Raw genomic sequence first — 16,783 nt, 5'->3', positions numbered from 1 at the left:
GTACATTCAGTATGGTGGGCAACGGCACGAGCTAACAAGGTTTTTCCTGTACCTGGGGGTCCATATAATAACACGCCTTTAGGTTGTGCTATTCCTAGGGCATCAAAAAGCTCTGGGTGTTTTACAGGAAGCTCAATGACTTCTTTAATTTCTTTGATCTGCTTATCTAGGCCTCCAATCATCTCATAAGTAGAGTCCGGAACCTTTTCTACCATCATTAAAGACACAAGGGGATCAACTTTGCTTGGCAAAATTTTATGCAACGTGTAACTATCGCTTCGGAGAGCCACACGGCAATTAGGGGATATCTGAGACATTTCAATGTTTTTGTCGATGTCCACAACATATTTCCCTTCGGGTTGTACTTTGACCAGCACTTTCTTTTTATCCATAGCCTTTATAACTTCTCCAACAAATGAACCTTGTTCCTGTAACAGCTGCAACTCTTCTCGAAGCATCCGAACTAATGATTATAAGTGGAAAATATGTATCGCTACCTTTAGCGTTTAACTCGTTCCGTTGAGCCTCCAGTCGCCTTAAGTTGAGGACTTTTTCGGTGTATATAAATTGATGTTCATCGATCTTATTCATATAATAATTCTTTATCCCATCGTCCTGGATTCCACTGCTAGTCACTATCCATCTTTGCTTACAATACTTGTGAATTAAGACTATATTGAGGCAATACTCACAGTATGCACATATGGCCAATAAGAGATTGACCAGTTGCAGTCCTAAATAACAATGGGAAGATTCAGACAAACAATACTAAGTGAATTTCTAAATAAAAGTTATTATATAATATTCTTCATATACAGTTATATTATTAAAATAGTAGTTTACAATATACATTTTAGATGGACCTCAGATAAACTCATGAAGTATTGAATAGTTGTTTCATGTATCACTGTACATCTACAACCCCCCCCCTAAGATTCGAACATAAAACATTAAGGATTAGAGACGAGCATTTAGGCTATTGAGTCAGTATTCAATGATTTACCTATTTAATTTCAATCAGTTCACAATATTTAGCAATCGTCTTTCAATGTCATTAGTTGGTAAACGTCTCAAACTCTTAGAGATTAGTCTGTAATATAAATTATAAAATTTGATAATCCTCACAAACCGCCTGTAATAATAGTGAAAGAATTTGCTTTGGAAAGGTTTATTTGTTATTTCTTGGGAAGTTTTCATCAACAAATAAAGTATTATATAGTCGAAATCATGAGTCAATAAAAGCTAGACCACCATGAAAAACGTGGAAGCACTAAACGGCCTTTTCGCCCTATTGTTGGACTCCTCAGAAGTGCTCATCCACGATCCAGCCTCGTGAGATCCGAACCCGGGACCTATCAGTCTCACGTGCGAGCGATTGACCTCTAGACCACTAAACCGTCATCCAACGGTGTTAATGTCTAGCTTCAACCAATCCCTGATTTAGTGGTTAAGCGCTCACGCGTGAGACTGATAGGTCCTGGGTTCAAGTCTCATGAGGTGGGATCGTGGATGCGCACTGTTGAGGAGTCCCACAATAGGACGAAACGGCCGTTCAGTGCTTCCAAGTTTTCCATGGTGGTCTAGCTTCAATTGACTCATGATTTCAACTATAAAATTACTAAAATCTCCACAAAACCCCTTTTAAAAATAAAATATTAATAGAAAAGCCATCAAGAACTAAATATCACTAAACATGTTTTTAATTCTATTTTTGGTGTAGAGATTAAAATCGATACATTCTACTATAAACTGAATGAACTTCAGTATACATGTTGTTGAATTCGGGTTCAATGGCTTTCTTGATTTTCTGTTGTTCAACATTTTGCTTGAAAGCTGTGGGTTCAACTTTAATGGTTATGAGTGTGAATCTTGGATTCGAACCCAGGTCCTTCGGTCTCGTGCGTGACCGCATGGAGGTTAATTTTCCGATCTCTCTCATCTTTTGATAATCTGTGCTTTGTTGCAGAAGAGGTTTGGAAAGGTTTGTATTATTGGTGAAGAAGTTTTAAATTATTCCCTATCCATAATTTCTGCCAGAAAAATTCCACTCACTTACAAGATATATTTCTTTTCAAAACACACTAAGGTTAATGCCAAGTTTACAGATCAGACCATTAGAATATGAAGTGTTATTATTGTTCATAACTGACTGATCACTGAGTAGTGAGTAATATCACATTTGTCCTTCTTCAATGCTGATCGAATCCATTAGTCTAAATGATTCAGCATCACTCACACCATGTTCAGTTATAAAGAGATGGTTAGAGATAGCCTGCAGGAAATTCTAAACATATATTTAAAGTTATTTGGGATTCAAAAAAGGTCTCTAGTCTTGAAGTTAGATGACATGGGAATGAATCCTCCAGGGAACATTAGTTTTTTCAAGATTACAGGTAAATCGTAATGACAAGTGCGAATAATATGAAACTCAGGTCCGGAGATTTCTGTCAACTTTCTCCAATCATCATATATTGTTATCCCTGTTTTCTATCCATATTTAAATCTGCACATCAACTTACAACTCACTTATTAACATAAATGTTTATCGATCTCATAATAGACTATTTGAAAACTACATGATCTGGTGGACACAAAAGTCGAAATGATCCAAACAATAGGTATATTCAAAAAATATCACATATATTTTAGATTAATCTTAACTAGTACTATTAATAAGTCTGATATCAACAAAACAAGGGGCTGTTTCATCTTAGTACGGGATCTCTCTCAGAGCTGTGGATTCTCGGCACTATCAGGAATTAAATTTAGGACTTCAAGGTCTGACGATGGATGTTTAAACATTAGAACTACTGCGTCGACGTACAATGGTATGGTTATAACCTCAATCGATTTGAGATATAGAACGATGATCACTCTACATAATTAATAAGAATGGTTTTACTCCTAATATGGAAGTTGAAACTGGATCCTTATACGTTGACCTAGAGGTCTTAACGGTTAAGTATTTGTCACAAGATTTGAAAGCTCTTAACTTCGATTCCTGTATGGCTCTTGACCATAAGCTGTTGAAAAGTTCGATACTAAGAAAAAACAGTCGTTTGGTCCTCCTTAGTTTTCAACAACATCTTAAAAGAAATCAATTCACAAAGCATCCATTTTATAAAGTAAGAAAATTCCTACAAAACCCGTTCAATTAAAGTATATTATTATTAATTATCAGAAGGGGTTTTGTGGAGATTTAGTATTTTCATAGTTGAAATCATGAGTCAATTAAAGCTAGACCACCATCGAAAACCTGGAAGCACTGGACGGCCGTTTCGCCCTATCATGGGACTCCTCAGCAGTGCGCATCCACGAACCCGCACTCGCGAGATTCGAGCCCGGGACCTACCAGTCTCGCTCCAGAGTCCTCAACCGATAGACCACTGAGCCGTCCGGCATCCAACGGTGTTAATGTCTAACTTCAACTGATCCACGAAGTTGGGCAACCATTCATCAATTGTCTTCAGTGAGTTCCTATCTCACAACAGACGTGGTTTGAACTCCACTGGTCACTGCTTCTCACTAGAACTCCTTGATGTACTTCTCGAAGTCAGTCACTAGTGAGAATATGATCCCATCCAGTGCTTCCAGGTTTTCCATGTTGGTCTAACTTCAATTGACTCACGTTTTCAACTATTTCACTATTATTATCGTCAGTAGTCTTGGTAATAGCTCAAATAAATAATGAATCCAAATAAACACTGAAAGAAGTAACCACCTGGATATGTTAGTAATTACTACTACTGCTACTGATGATAATTAATTAATTAATATCATCTTCCTACCAGTCATTATTAACCTTAACCATTCATTATTTGTGATTTAAGTGTGTTTGCGTTTGTTCTATTCCTAAAGTTTAAATATAACTCCATTTAATACCATTTTGACACATAGTTAGTTATCATTCCTGGTAAATGATATCCAACTTACTTTTTAGCAGATATTCAGTCACTGTAAAATATTTTCACTTAGCCAGATGTACTCTTTTAAATTTATCTATATGATATTAGAGTAGGTAAGGAAGAGAAAACTATTTATGATAGTTATAGACTGTCAAATTAATCATATTACGGTATTTGACTTTGATTTTACTATCATGTCTCGTTCTCTTTCACACACGTTCCTTGATTGTTACTTTAATTCACATATTGTTCCTTATATGTGTTATATGAACTATAAACATAATAGTTGAAGCACTGTTGATAATAATAATAATAATGATGAGGTTAATAGAGATAAACACGTGCCAGTCATCTTAACAATTTTATACGTATATAAAGAAAGATGAAAAGACAAGAAGTGTATTGCTCTTTTTTTTTAAAGAAACCCATCTTTAGCTCATAAAATTTATGTGACATTGATCATATTCATTCATTCACTTATTAATTGATTTCGTAGATTGGTTGAAGTTAGACATTAACACTGTTGGATGCCGATTCAGTGGTCTAGAGGTTAGGTGTTCACGAGTGAGACCAAAGGTCCTGGGTTCGAATCTCACAGATAGGATGGTAGGCGCGTGCTTCTGAGGAGTCCCACACAGGAACGAAAAGGCCGTTCAGTACTTCCGGGTTTTCAATGATGATCTAGCTTTAATCGACTCATGAATTCAACTCTTAAATGATTTTTTGTTTATTATGAGTAGATAACTTCATAACTGGGCTTCTCTGCCATGTGTTTATGTGAAATTAGTCTGATAGTTGACTGGATTTTATTTGTATCTAGTAATTAGTCTTAATACATTTATTAAGATACAAAACTATTCATGCTTATTCATTGTAGTTTATGCCACATAATCATTCGATATGTACTCTGATTAAAAAACACACACACATAACGAACCTGACTATTAGTATAAAATGGAAACGAAACCTAATTCTTTTGAATCTTCTTTTGTCCAGTGATCAAGTTGTTGTTTGTGTCTGTTTAATATTTGAAAAAAAGTACTTATCTTTTTATTTATATATCTAACCCCTTTCAGTATTTACAATCTCAAGTCATAGATTACAGACACTATAGTATAGAGGGGAGCTTAAAATAATCATGATGAATTTTCAGCGAGATCCTTACTTACGTACTTACGTCTGTCACCTCTCGTAAAGGAGCATAGACCGCCTACCAGCATTATGTATTGAACTCTGTCTTGGGCGATCCTTTCCAGTTGTTTCCGGTTGCTATTCATTTTTGTGATATCTGTTAGGTCCAAGTCAGTCAGAAAACAACTTTCAAAACAATGAATAATTTATAATAATATTTCAGTGTAAAGAAGTTTTTATATGATGTCTTCTACAGGTTACTCCGTCTATTCATTGTTTCAATTTCCTCATAAAATTTGTACCTAACCCTAGCTAGAAACAATGTGAAAACTGTCAAAAGTCTGCTTGAGTCATTTAAAAAGTTCGAGGAAATCGACATTCAATATGCATTAGGACGAGTTTATGTGTCGTAAGTAGACATATGTCCCATTTAAATATTAAAAACATGGAGTTGAGCGAAAGGATGTGTTTCCTACAAATTTACTGTCACGTTGTAAAATAGTATAATAATTAAGGTTCGGTATTTAGGACTAGAATGAGAGGTTAAGGGTTAGGGTTTTTATTAAGAAAAAAAACTAGCATTAGCTTCAATGTGGGTGGATGAATTTCGCTCAAAAATACAAGGGGAACTATCTGATTAGTTTGTTCATAAAATCTGGTACCATCAGGTTAAGATTTGTTTCAAAATTAAGAGTTTAAGTTTAGGATTTCGGGATAGTTTCAAGTTGCCTGTTGTATACGATCTAAAAAAAAACATAATTAAGCATCTAATACGTTTAGCACCATCATTTTTACTCTATAGTTACAAAAATAATTTTCGCTATCATTGTAAACGTTTTGAGCAATGTAAAAAGTATTTCTAACCTTTTTTGTACATTATATTTGAATTTTCCGTAAAACCTCAAAAGTCGCGTTCTCGATCCTGATTGGCTCCTCCCCATATCATACTCTTATACAGTCATGTCCGTTGCGTAGGGGCAGGGGAAAATGAAATCTGGTTAATTTTACCGCTTTATGACCTAGTTCAACACTTTCTGGTATCTCGGGTGAGCGCTTGACCTTTAGACCACTAATTTGGTATTCACTGATTTACATTTTTAACCTGAATCAATTAGCAATATTGCGTAACCATCTTTCAATGTCATTGGCAATTCTAGTGAGAATCCATGACCAGTGTAGTTCAACCATGCCAAATGTGAGTCAGTTGCCAACCAATGGCATTAAATGATTGGTCTAAGGACTAAACACTCAACTCTAGACTTGAAGTTCTTAAAATCGATCTTCGATAGGGTCGTTCATATGCTTCGACAATGTTTACCCACGATCAAAAGGTCTCATACGCCATTGTATTTGCTCAATAAAAAACACTCTAAACTAGAATGAAATAATTATCTAGTACTGACTTGTCTTCACACATGGGTTTAATTTCAAGATGAAAATTACATCTATCACATTGGCCAATAATATTTGATTGGCACGAAGGATTAGACAATCATATTAATGAACTCCTCTATACAATTACTGTTTTGAAGACTAAATGAAACATAAATTCACTTGTTACTGTTTGTTTGAATCTTCCCATTGATGTTTAGGGCTGTAACTGGTCAGTCTCTTATTAGCATATGTGCATACTGTGAGTATTGCCTCAATATAGCCTTAATTCACAAACATTATAAGGAGAGATGGATAGTGACTAGCAGTGGAATCCAGTTTGACGCGCGTTTCGTCCTATTTGAGACTCGTCAGCTGGATGTACCTGTATCTCAGAGTTGATGTTTACTCTGGGCTAATGCGATGGCATTTGAAGCGAAAGGTACTGGGTTCGAGTCCCAGAGTGAACATCAACTCTGAGATGCAGGTACATCCGGCTGACCGGTCCGAAATAGGACGAAACGTGCGTCAAACAGGATTCCACTGCTAGCCACTATCCATCTTTCTTTATAATAAATGAAGCAGTTTTAAAATGGAATTGTCAGTTGTTTTCCTTAACTTCTCGTCCTATTTAAATGTTTTTACAAATTACAGTGTAATATTTATTATATCGTAAGTTTCATCTTAGTATAAATTTTATTTTTAGTTATTTCACAGATCACTTGGTATAACAGTACCCCAAGAATTCGGAGGTTTATCATCTGAGTTAAATCACAGTTTTTTATTCATTTATCGAGTAAGGATTCGTGTACTTGGCTTTGAATCCCACTCTAAATGTGAAAAATAGTGATACTACTCAGTGGACGAGAAAAACCGGAACGGGGGCTATATTCATACCTGTGACTTAGTGGTTTAACACCGAACTCCTTATCTACTGGACTACTCTATTATTTGTATTTAAAATAATATTTATTCAGATTTCTTCTGAACTGTAAATTTTCTACATAAACGTATTCTTTTTTTGCATATTCAATCGTTTTATACATCGATCTCATCCTCCATAATTACACAATATTCTTTATTAACCTTTTTTATTAAAGGTTACAGATAGTTTTGAAAATTAACAGAAAATTTACAGTGTCTTTCAAATTATCTCATCAGTGGAAGCATCATCGATGAAAAAGGAGGATCAGATGCACACGTAAAGGCGAGGATTGGCAAAGCAAGAGCCGCATTCCTACAACTGAAGAACATATGGAACCCAAGTAACTGTCTGTCAACCAATATCAAAGTCAGAATCTTTAATACTAACTGGAACTTGGAGAACCAATACAACCATCATCAAAACAGAGGAAGTATTTATAAACAGTTGTCTACGTAAGATACTCAATATCCGTTGACCGGATAACATCATCAACAACCTACTGTAGGAAAGGACAAACCAGCTTCCAGCTGAAGAGGAAATTAGGGAAACACATTGAAAGTGGATGGGCGCAAGTAAGTAGACTAATAATCTATTTAGATTGATATCATGAATGGATAAATTTTAGACCACCATTGAAAACCTGGAAGCACTGGATAGCCGTTTCGTCCTATTGTGGGACTCCTCAGCAGTGCGCATCCATGACCTCACCTCTCGACATTCCAACCCAGGACCTACCAGTCTCGCGTCAGAACACTTAACCGATAGACCACTGAGCCGGCATCCAACGGTGTTAATATCTTACTCCAACCTATCCACGAAGTTGAGCAACTGTCCACCATTGTCTTCAGTGAGTTGATATTTCCCAACAGACCTGGTTGAACTCCACTGGTCACCGCTTCTGACTAGAACTCCAGGAAATACCTCATGGAGCCAGTCACTAGTGAGCCTATGTTTATTATTATCTGAAGGAGTTTTGTGGATATTATTGTAATTTTGATAGTTGAGATCCATAATATTATAATAATATAGTTGAGTCCCATAATAGGATGAAACAGTTATCCAGTGCTTCCAGGTTTTCCTTGGTGGTCTAGCTTTAATTGATTCATGATCTCAACTATATAAAATTACAATGATATCCACAAAACCCCTTCAGATAATAAAAATTATATTTCATAGGAATTTTTATAAAAAACCTTAAATCTTTTTTCAAAATTTAACTAACAGTATCCTTTTAATCATTACAGACTACTCTTACTACTTATATTATTCAATCTACTTTAATTTCTGTTTTGTTAGATTAATTAACCAATTAACTAAGATACTAAAACTATGGAATAAGTTACATGCATCATTAATTAGATAAATGATTACAGAAAAAAAAACAACACTGACATGTTTACAAATCTCTACAGCATTCAAAGAATCGGCTTTTTTTATTTCCACAAAACCCCTTCTGAATTATAAATGTGATAGAAATAAACTAAACACAAACATTAATCTCTGTTCAATGTGTGCTTGTGCGTGTGTGTGTGTGAAAAGAATAACATCAATGATTTAATGAAGCATTAAATTACTTTTCATATAGATTATTTGAATTCCCCCCCCCACCTCCTCCACCACCATGAAAACAGTGTTTTTGTTTTCCTTTTATGATTTTTGTCATAATTTCAAAATCTTATAAAACATGTTTCCCTTTTTTTGTTTTTAGAATAGGATAACCTTTATGGATAACGGTGTATATATAGAAGAAAATAATGTTTGTATATTACATAATTTCAAAATGAGCCTATAATATTTTCCCTAATTAATCATAATCATATAAAAAAGTCAGTACAAGAATATATCAACCAAATTATTATTATTATTCCTTCTCATTACAGGAAACAACTTGATTTGTAGATGTAGAATGAAGAGCTAGGGATACCGTTTGTTTTTCATTCTTTAATTCATTGAAAGAAAAAGAAAGATGGGGAGATGAGGGGTGCATATCATACAATCTAATGAGGACCCTATTATTATTATTATTATTATTAATAATAATAATATTATTATTCAATAGAGCGTGATTTGAGTGCAGCTTAGAATCTGAATGTTACGTAATAGGAAATTTGATTTGAAATGACTGTATAATAATGATAATAATAGTAACAATAGGCTCTTTTATGTTTGATATTTGATTATATTTCCTTGAAAAAGCTTAAACCAGATTGCCAGGTGAAACGTTGAATTTACTTCAAATTCACTTCGCTGAGATTTTACAAATATAATCTTTTTCCTATTTAATGTCTTACATCAATTCGGCACCCAAATACTGTGAAACTATTCGCTCTAATTTGGACGAAAGTTCTTTTATTGTTTTTTTCTTCTTAAAATCAATAGATGCAAACAATTTTGATCATTTTAACCAGCATAAAACATATTCAGAAAGGATAGTTTGTTTTGATGAATTTGCATAGATTAGTTTTATTTGTGAAGAAGTGCCATTTGAAGGTACAATGAAATTACCAGGCATATGAAATAAAGTACATTTCAAGATATTTGAAAAGTTATAATCATTGTGTAATATCTTAAAAAAAAAACAGTCATAATAATGTATTACTTTTCAATATGGGTTTGTGGAAATTGTTGGATTTCATTGAAATTATGAACCAATCAACGTTAGTCCATCATTGAAAATCTAGAAGCACTGAATGGCCATTTCTTTCTAGTATTGAAAGATAGTCACACAATATAGTTAATTAGTTGAAGTTGGACATAAAACCCGTTGGATGTTGACTCAATGGTTTAGAGGTTAAGTGTTTGCGCACGAGACCGAATGTCCTGTGTTCCATTCGCGTGTGCGTGAGTCACATACTGGGACGAAATGTTCATCCAGTATTTACAGGTTTTTTGCGGTGGTCTAACACTGATCGGTTCATGATTTCATTGTAATTCATTAGTGTTGACTTTTACCGTTTTCAATGGAGCTCGTAGTATAAAAATAATTCATTATATGTCTATTAATATAATTATGGATAGTGGTACTTTAAACGGGGGAAGGGAAAGTGTGATTTGTACGACACAATAGAGGAAGGTAAAACCCTTCAAAAACACAACAACAACTATATTGACCAAATACTTTTTTCATATGCCTATGTTATGGTCATAAGATGACTAGTCAATCAATATTAAACATAACTGAAATATTGGGAGTACAACAATTGACTTGCTATCGAATGACTACTAAACGGGTTATGTATGTTATACTGAATAAATATTACACCGAATAAGTATAAAATAGTGTTATATACATAGAATACTACAAAATATTGAATTCAATGCTTTTTGAAGTTATGTAATGTGTTCGACACTTCATGTCAGATGAACCTGATCCATGAGTAATTTATGTACAATATATCACTGGTGAATTGTTTTCATTTGACTCTCGACTTGGTTAATTCTGTAAGTCACAAGTGATTAATTTCGAGACATGACTAACGGAGTTCTAATTAAAGGACATGATCAATCGAGTCCAACCTTTTCAAATTTGAGGCAAATACCCACCAAAAGCATTGAAAGATGGTTGTATTATATTGCAGATTAATTAGTGTTAGAAACGTAAGTACCTAAAATGCCAACCCTGTGATCTAAACGTTAAGCTCTCACTTTGAGGCCAGAAGATTTTGAACTCGATCTCTGTTGAAGTATTGGATGTGAACTGTTATAGAATATCCATACTAACTGTTCAGTGCTTCTTGATTTTCAATGCCTTTTTTTAACGCAAACTAATCCATAATGTAAACTGTAAAAAAAAATCTTTAAGTTATTATTCATCACTAGAATTTTATTGAAATCTATGTCAAAGCTACTGAACACTATACGTTTGATTACGCCATGGCTATGAAATTTTAGGCCCTCGAATGCCCTGGTATAGTTCAGAGTGGGGAGAGTCAGCCCTCTCTCTCTCTCCAAATGATCTCACATAGCCACTTATATACAGCCACTATCAGAGAAGTCCTACTCACTATCTTCTCACGGCATCACTGTTGTTTACGAATTTGAGAGGACAAAAAGTGAATGTTCGGTGCTTTAGCCGGGTTGATGGATATGGAGGATCCGCCGAGGGTAGTTCGAAAACCCTGATTACCAACCAGTGTTGTACATGGGCTCCAGGATCCCGATGGAACAAAAGACGTATGAACCTATTGTTGGTCACTGATTATCATGAGACTGCATCTCCTAACATTATTCCACTGACTTGTGGATTAGACCTGTAGGTCAAAGGCTGAGGGAATAGCCCTCTAAGAAAACGACCTACTTCGATCTGGGTGTCCGATCAGTATAATAACCCACACACAAATCAAGTGACTTATGTGGTGTAAATAAACTGTATACCAAAGTTAAATGTTAACTGAATATCATAATTTATTCAATAAGAATAGTTTCTACTCTTTATTTTCATAAACATTCCATGATAAAAAAAACACAGAGATTTTTATATAGTTAAGAACATGAGTCAATTGAAGCTAGACCACCATGGAAAACGTAGAAGCGCTGGACGACCGTTTCGTCCTATTATGGGACTCCTCAACAGCGCGCATCCACGATCCCGCCTCTCGAGATTCGAACCCAGGACCTACCAGTCTCGCGCAGAGATTGTTAAGGAAAATGAATTGATTTTTTCTAGGGATACTAATTATTTCTATTGTGTTTCATTCTCTTTCATTTTAGGAAATTTCATTTTCATTATCTTAACGAAGAAAAAGAAAAATTACGAGAAGTGTCAAATTTAATTAGGAAGAAAATTATACATTTTCTGTTTATCTATCTAAATAAATAATATTATTATAGACAAACAAGTGTGTAGACAGACATTACAGACATAGACACACACCCACGTACACACACACTTGAAAACACACACATCTGAAGTGTTGATGATGATGACGATATTGATGAGTTAATTAGATTTAATGTATGTAATTCACTTCTGTTGAAACTAGAAAAAAGAAAATGGAATGATTAATTTCTAATTATAATTGTAATTGTTTGTTTAGTCAGAAGGGGTTTTGTAGAGATTTCAGTATTTTCATAGTTGAAATCATGAATCAATTGAAGCTAGACCACCACTGCTGAGGAGTCCCATGTTAGGAGGAAACAGCCGTCCAGTGCTTTCAAGTTTTCCATAGTGGTCTAACTTCAATTGACTGATGAATTCAACTATAAAATTACTAAAAATCTCCACAAAACCCCTTCTGATATTAAAGAATTCGTTCATCGATCATGATTTGAATTTTCATTTATTAGAACTGTAGTTTAAATTTATTATTCACATCTACCCTGACACTTAATCAAGTGAATAATAATAAAAATGATACAATTAGTTATCATTGTTTTAAGATTTATATCAAAGACAATAATTGTGCATTGATTACCTTTTTAATAACTATGAGCTCTTATGATCACTCTTTTACTGGTTTATATTAAAGGTTGGACGTGGTTTCATTCAGAAATAATTTATTTTTCTGGATGTTATATCTTTGTTTATTACATTTTTGGGTGAGGAGAAGTGTTCACCTACACATATTTAGCATATGTTTCGATAATACTTTTAAAAAATCCCCGTTGGATGCCGGCCCAGTGGTCTAGAAGTTAAGCACTCGCGGATGAGACTGATAGGTCCTTGGTTTGAATTTCGAGAGGCTGGATCGTGGATGTGCACTGCTGAGGAGTCCCATACTAGGATAAAACGGCCATCCAATGCTTCCAGGTTTTCCATGGTGGTGTAGCTTCAATTGACTCATGATCTCAACTAGATAAAATTACTAAAATCTCCACAAAAGCTCCTTCTGAAAATCACTATTTTCTTAATAGTTCTGGTTAAAGCTTCAAAATTAATCATTAGAACCAAATAAAATACCACGATTGTTTAAATGTTTAATCAAAAATTCTTATACATACTACTCAATAATCTTTATATGAATTTATCTATTATCTTATACTATCAATAACTATAATATATTTAAATGAAATACATAGAATATGTTTAATAACATTCCATAATCTGTCATGTTTCACCCTTGGGGTTAACACAATCTTTATATTTGAATTCATTCGCTACACCTTCATCTTCGGTGATTATTTTTAATCTATCTATCTCACACCTATTTTGTTTCATTTCGACATAATAAATATATAGACGCATAAATCCATATGAACACACTTACAAAGGGGTGATATCAAAAGGAGATATGTAGAAGTTTGGATTGTATACCTGTATTGTATATCTATCCATATGTATCCATTTTTTCTCATATAGATATCTACTATTTGTTTTCTACTTAAACTAATTATCTCTTAACCACTCTATTTTTTATTACTGGTAGGAAAAAAGTGAACAAACAAACAAACAAACAACGAAATTTTTTATGGGTGAACTCATGAGTCGATCTAAGCTAAACCATCATTGAAAACCTGAAAGTATCGGACGACCGTTTCGTTTTAGTATGAGACTCCCAACAATGTATATCCACGATCCCATACATGGGACGCGAAGTGAGGACCCTAAGTCTCGCATGAGAATGCTGAACCTATAGACCATTGTGTTGCGAGGTCAGTGAAAATTGTTTAAAAACAATACTGAACAAAATATATCTGTAGTGTTGTAAAAACTGGGTATTTGATTAATTATTCAAGTTTAGATTGACTAAAATAACAATCCGAGACAATACCATTGGTTGAGTAAACATGACATTACTCACTACTGAATGGTTAATCAGTTGTAAATATCTTAATCCTACAGATCAGTTGAAGCCTAAATAGCTAATTGTTAATATCTTAATATGTGGAACTGGATAATACAGGTTCGATTTCACCAGGGAGCATCAGTTCCCTCAAGAGTATAGATATATTTGCCAAATAACATGAAACATAGGTTCAGTGTTTTCTGTCAATTACCTTCTATGAACTGTCATCTCAACAAAGTTTACGCAATATAGCGTTATCTATACTAATGACCACACTACAACTTGATCAGCAGGATTCAATCAACATTAAAGGACTAGATAAATATGATATTAGTCACTACTTATTAATCAATCAATTATAGAACACTAATAAGTAACGTGTATATATACACTAGTAGTGTTTACTTAATTACAATAATTAATCTCATTGAGTAGTATAATCACTATCAATATTCTATTTGATCCTCAGTGTTAATCTAATCTCATTAATCAAAAATGATAACTGACCTTTGCTAAGAATCATAATATTCTCATATACACCTTATTACTAGACTCGATTTCATATTCCAAGGATATTTATAATCAGAAATTCCTTCCATTACTATTATTATTATTACTATTATTACCAGATTAGTGTTTATTTCACCCTAGACAGTAAAATCCGCAAAGTAAAGGGTAAAACTTTCGTATATATCTGTAAGGATTAATGTCTATTAATACAATATTATTACTCTGTAATTCATAAGGAGTAATAATGTCATAACATAAACATATTTGATGCTCTTTTATTCGCCCATAATAAAAATGTAAGTCACACACACACTTTCTCTCATTATCTGTTTGGATATATGTATACGTCCATATGTATACATATGGGCATAAAGCATTTAAGGTGAAGAAGAAGGAAGAGGAGGAGGAAGAGGAGAAGGAGAAGAAGGAATAAACCAGTAGCTTATGTATTAATACAATGATAGATTAATTCTTTTTTTCAAAAAAAGTAAATTCCCAATTGGAATGATTAAAATAAATTTATATTTTCAATGATTTAGTAGTTATGACAATTTTCCGTTTAAAGTCTCCACATATTTCGTGTTTGTTTGTTTGCTTGTTTGTTTTTCGCTCTCTTCAATTGTTGTTATCATTATTAATGGTGATGGGTTTCAACGGCGGTTTCTTTTATTATACACAACAACAATGGGAAAACAAATGTGTCTGCACTAAATTTTTTCTTGTTGTTGTTAAAGTGAACAATTTGATTACCGAAATATATAATCGCGGTAATAATGTATGATTTAAAGAATTAGTTAAATGTCTTAAAGTTTTTCTGAGGAAAAAAAACTTTTGATTATACCTTCTGTGACTTGTGTACCTGTGTGTTTCTGTATGTGTGTGCATGTATGTATGTATGTACGGATGAATGTAAATAAAACCCTATAACATTGATATACTACTTAAATATATATTATTGATATGATGGAGAATGGAACTTCATCAAAATGAAGTGAATTAATCTAATGTGAAATAAATAATACCCATAAACAAAGATAATTAGAATAATTTAACATAGATATGTTCATTACTACTGATTAATATAACTTATATAATCATATTGTAAACTGTTATCCTAAAAGAATTAAACTTGGACAAAATAAGAACAAGAAAGATTGAATAAAAAGAAAAGAAAAGAATGTATAATAAAAAAAAATATTTATTTAGATAAAGTGGGGGGTGGGGTGGTGGTGGTGGTGTGGTAATGATTATAAATATAACAATCAAATCACAAATTCATTGGACCAATTCATATAAACATTTCAGTGAAGCATTAGAAAAAGAAGAAAAAAAGTTGATTTTTTTTTCAAAGAAAAAAAAAGAGAAAAGCGAATCATCATCTACTCTATCATTTCTCTATCAACTCCACCCTTTCCCTCCTCGTTACTAAACATTATCGAATAAAAAACATAACTAATAATTTGTAAAAGATTTTACAAATGAAATGAAGATGTTTATTTGAAAAAAACACACACACCCACAATACAATGTGATTAATCCAATCTTTACCTTTTTCAGTTAGAAACAATATTCATCATTTGACAAAGATAAGTCATTGTAAGTATATTATGCATATAGATTAAGATGTTTGTATTCTAAGATTCATTGAATTATGAAAACGATAAATAAAAGGTGATTCTTTTAAGAAAATCATAAATGCCAACTTGATCAAATGAAGCAAATAAAAACTGAATAGAAGAATGAATGATTTAAAATTTTATAGTTTATATCATAGACTAATCATAATTTTCGGAAGGGGGTTTTGTGGAGATTTTAGTAATTTTATCTAGTTGAGATCATGAGTCAATTGAAGCTAGACCATCATCGAAAACCTGGAAGCACTGGATGGCCGTATCGCCCTAGTATGAGACTCCTCAGAAGTTCACACTCACGACCTCGCCTCGCGAGACTCAAACCCAGGACCTACCAGTCTCACGCTAGAGCATTTAGCCGATAGACCACTGAGCTGGCATCCGGTGGTGTTTATGTGTAACTCCAACCAATCCATGAAGTTGAGCAACCGTTCACCAATTGTCTTCAGTGAGTTCCTATCTCCCAACAGACGTAGTTGAACTCCGCTGGTCACTGCTTTTCACTAGAACTCCTGGATTTACCTCTCGAAGTCAGTCACTAGTAAGCATATGATTATTATTATCAGAAGGGGTTTTTTGTGGAGA

This window comes from Schistosoma mansoni, chromosome 1 (assembly GCF_000237925.1).
Source record: "Schistosoma mansoni strain Puerto Rico chromosome 1, complete genome".
In the NCBI taxonomy this organism is placed as follows: domain Eukaryota; kingdom Metazoa; phylum Platyhelminthes; class Trematoda; order Strigeidida; family Schistosomatidae; genus Schistosoma; species Schistosoma mansoni.
Note: the sequence above shows the minus strand (reverse complement) of the source record.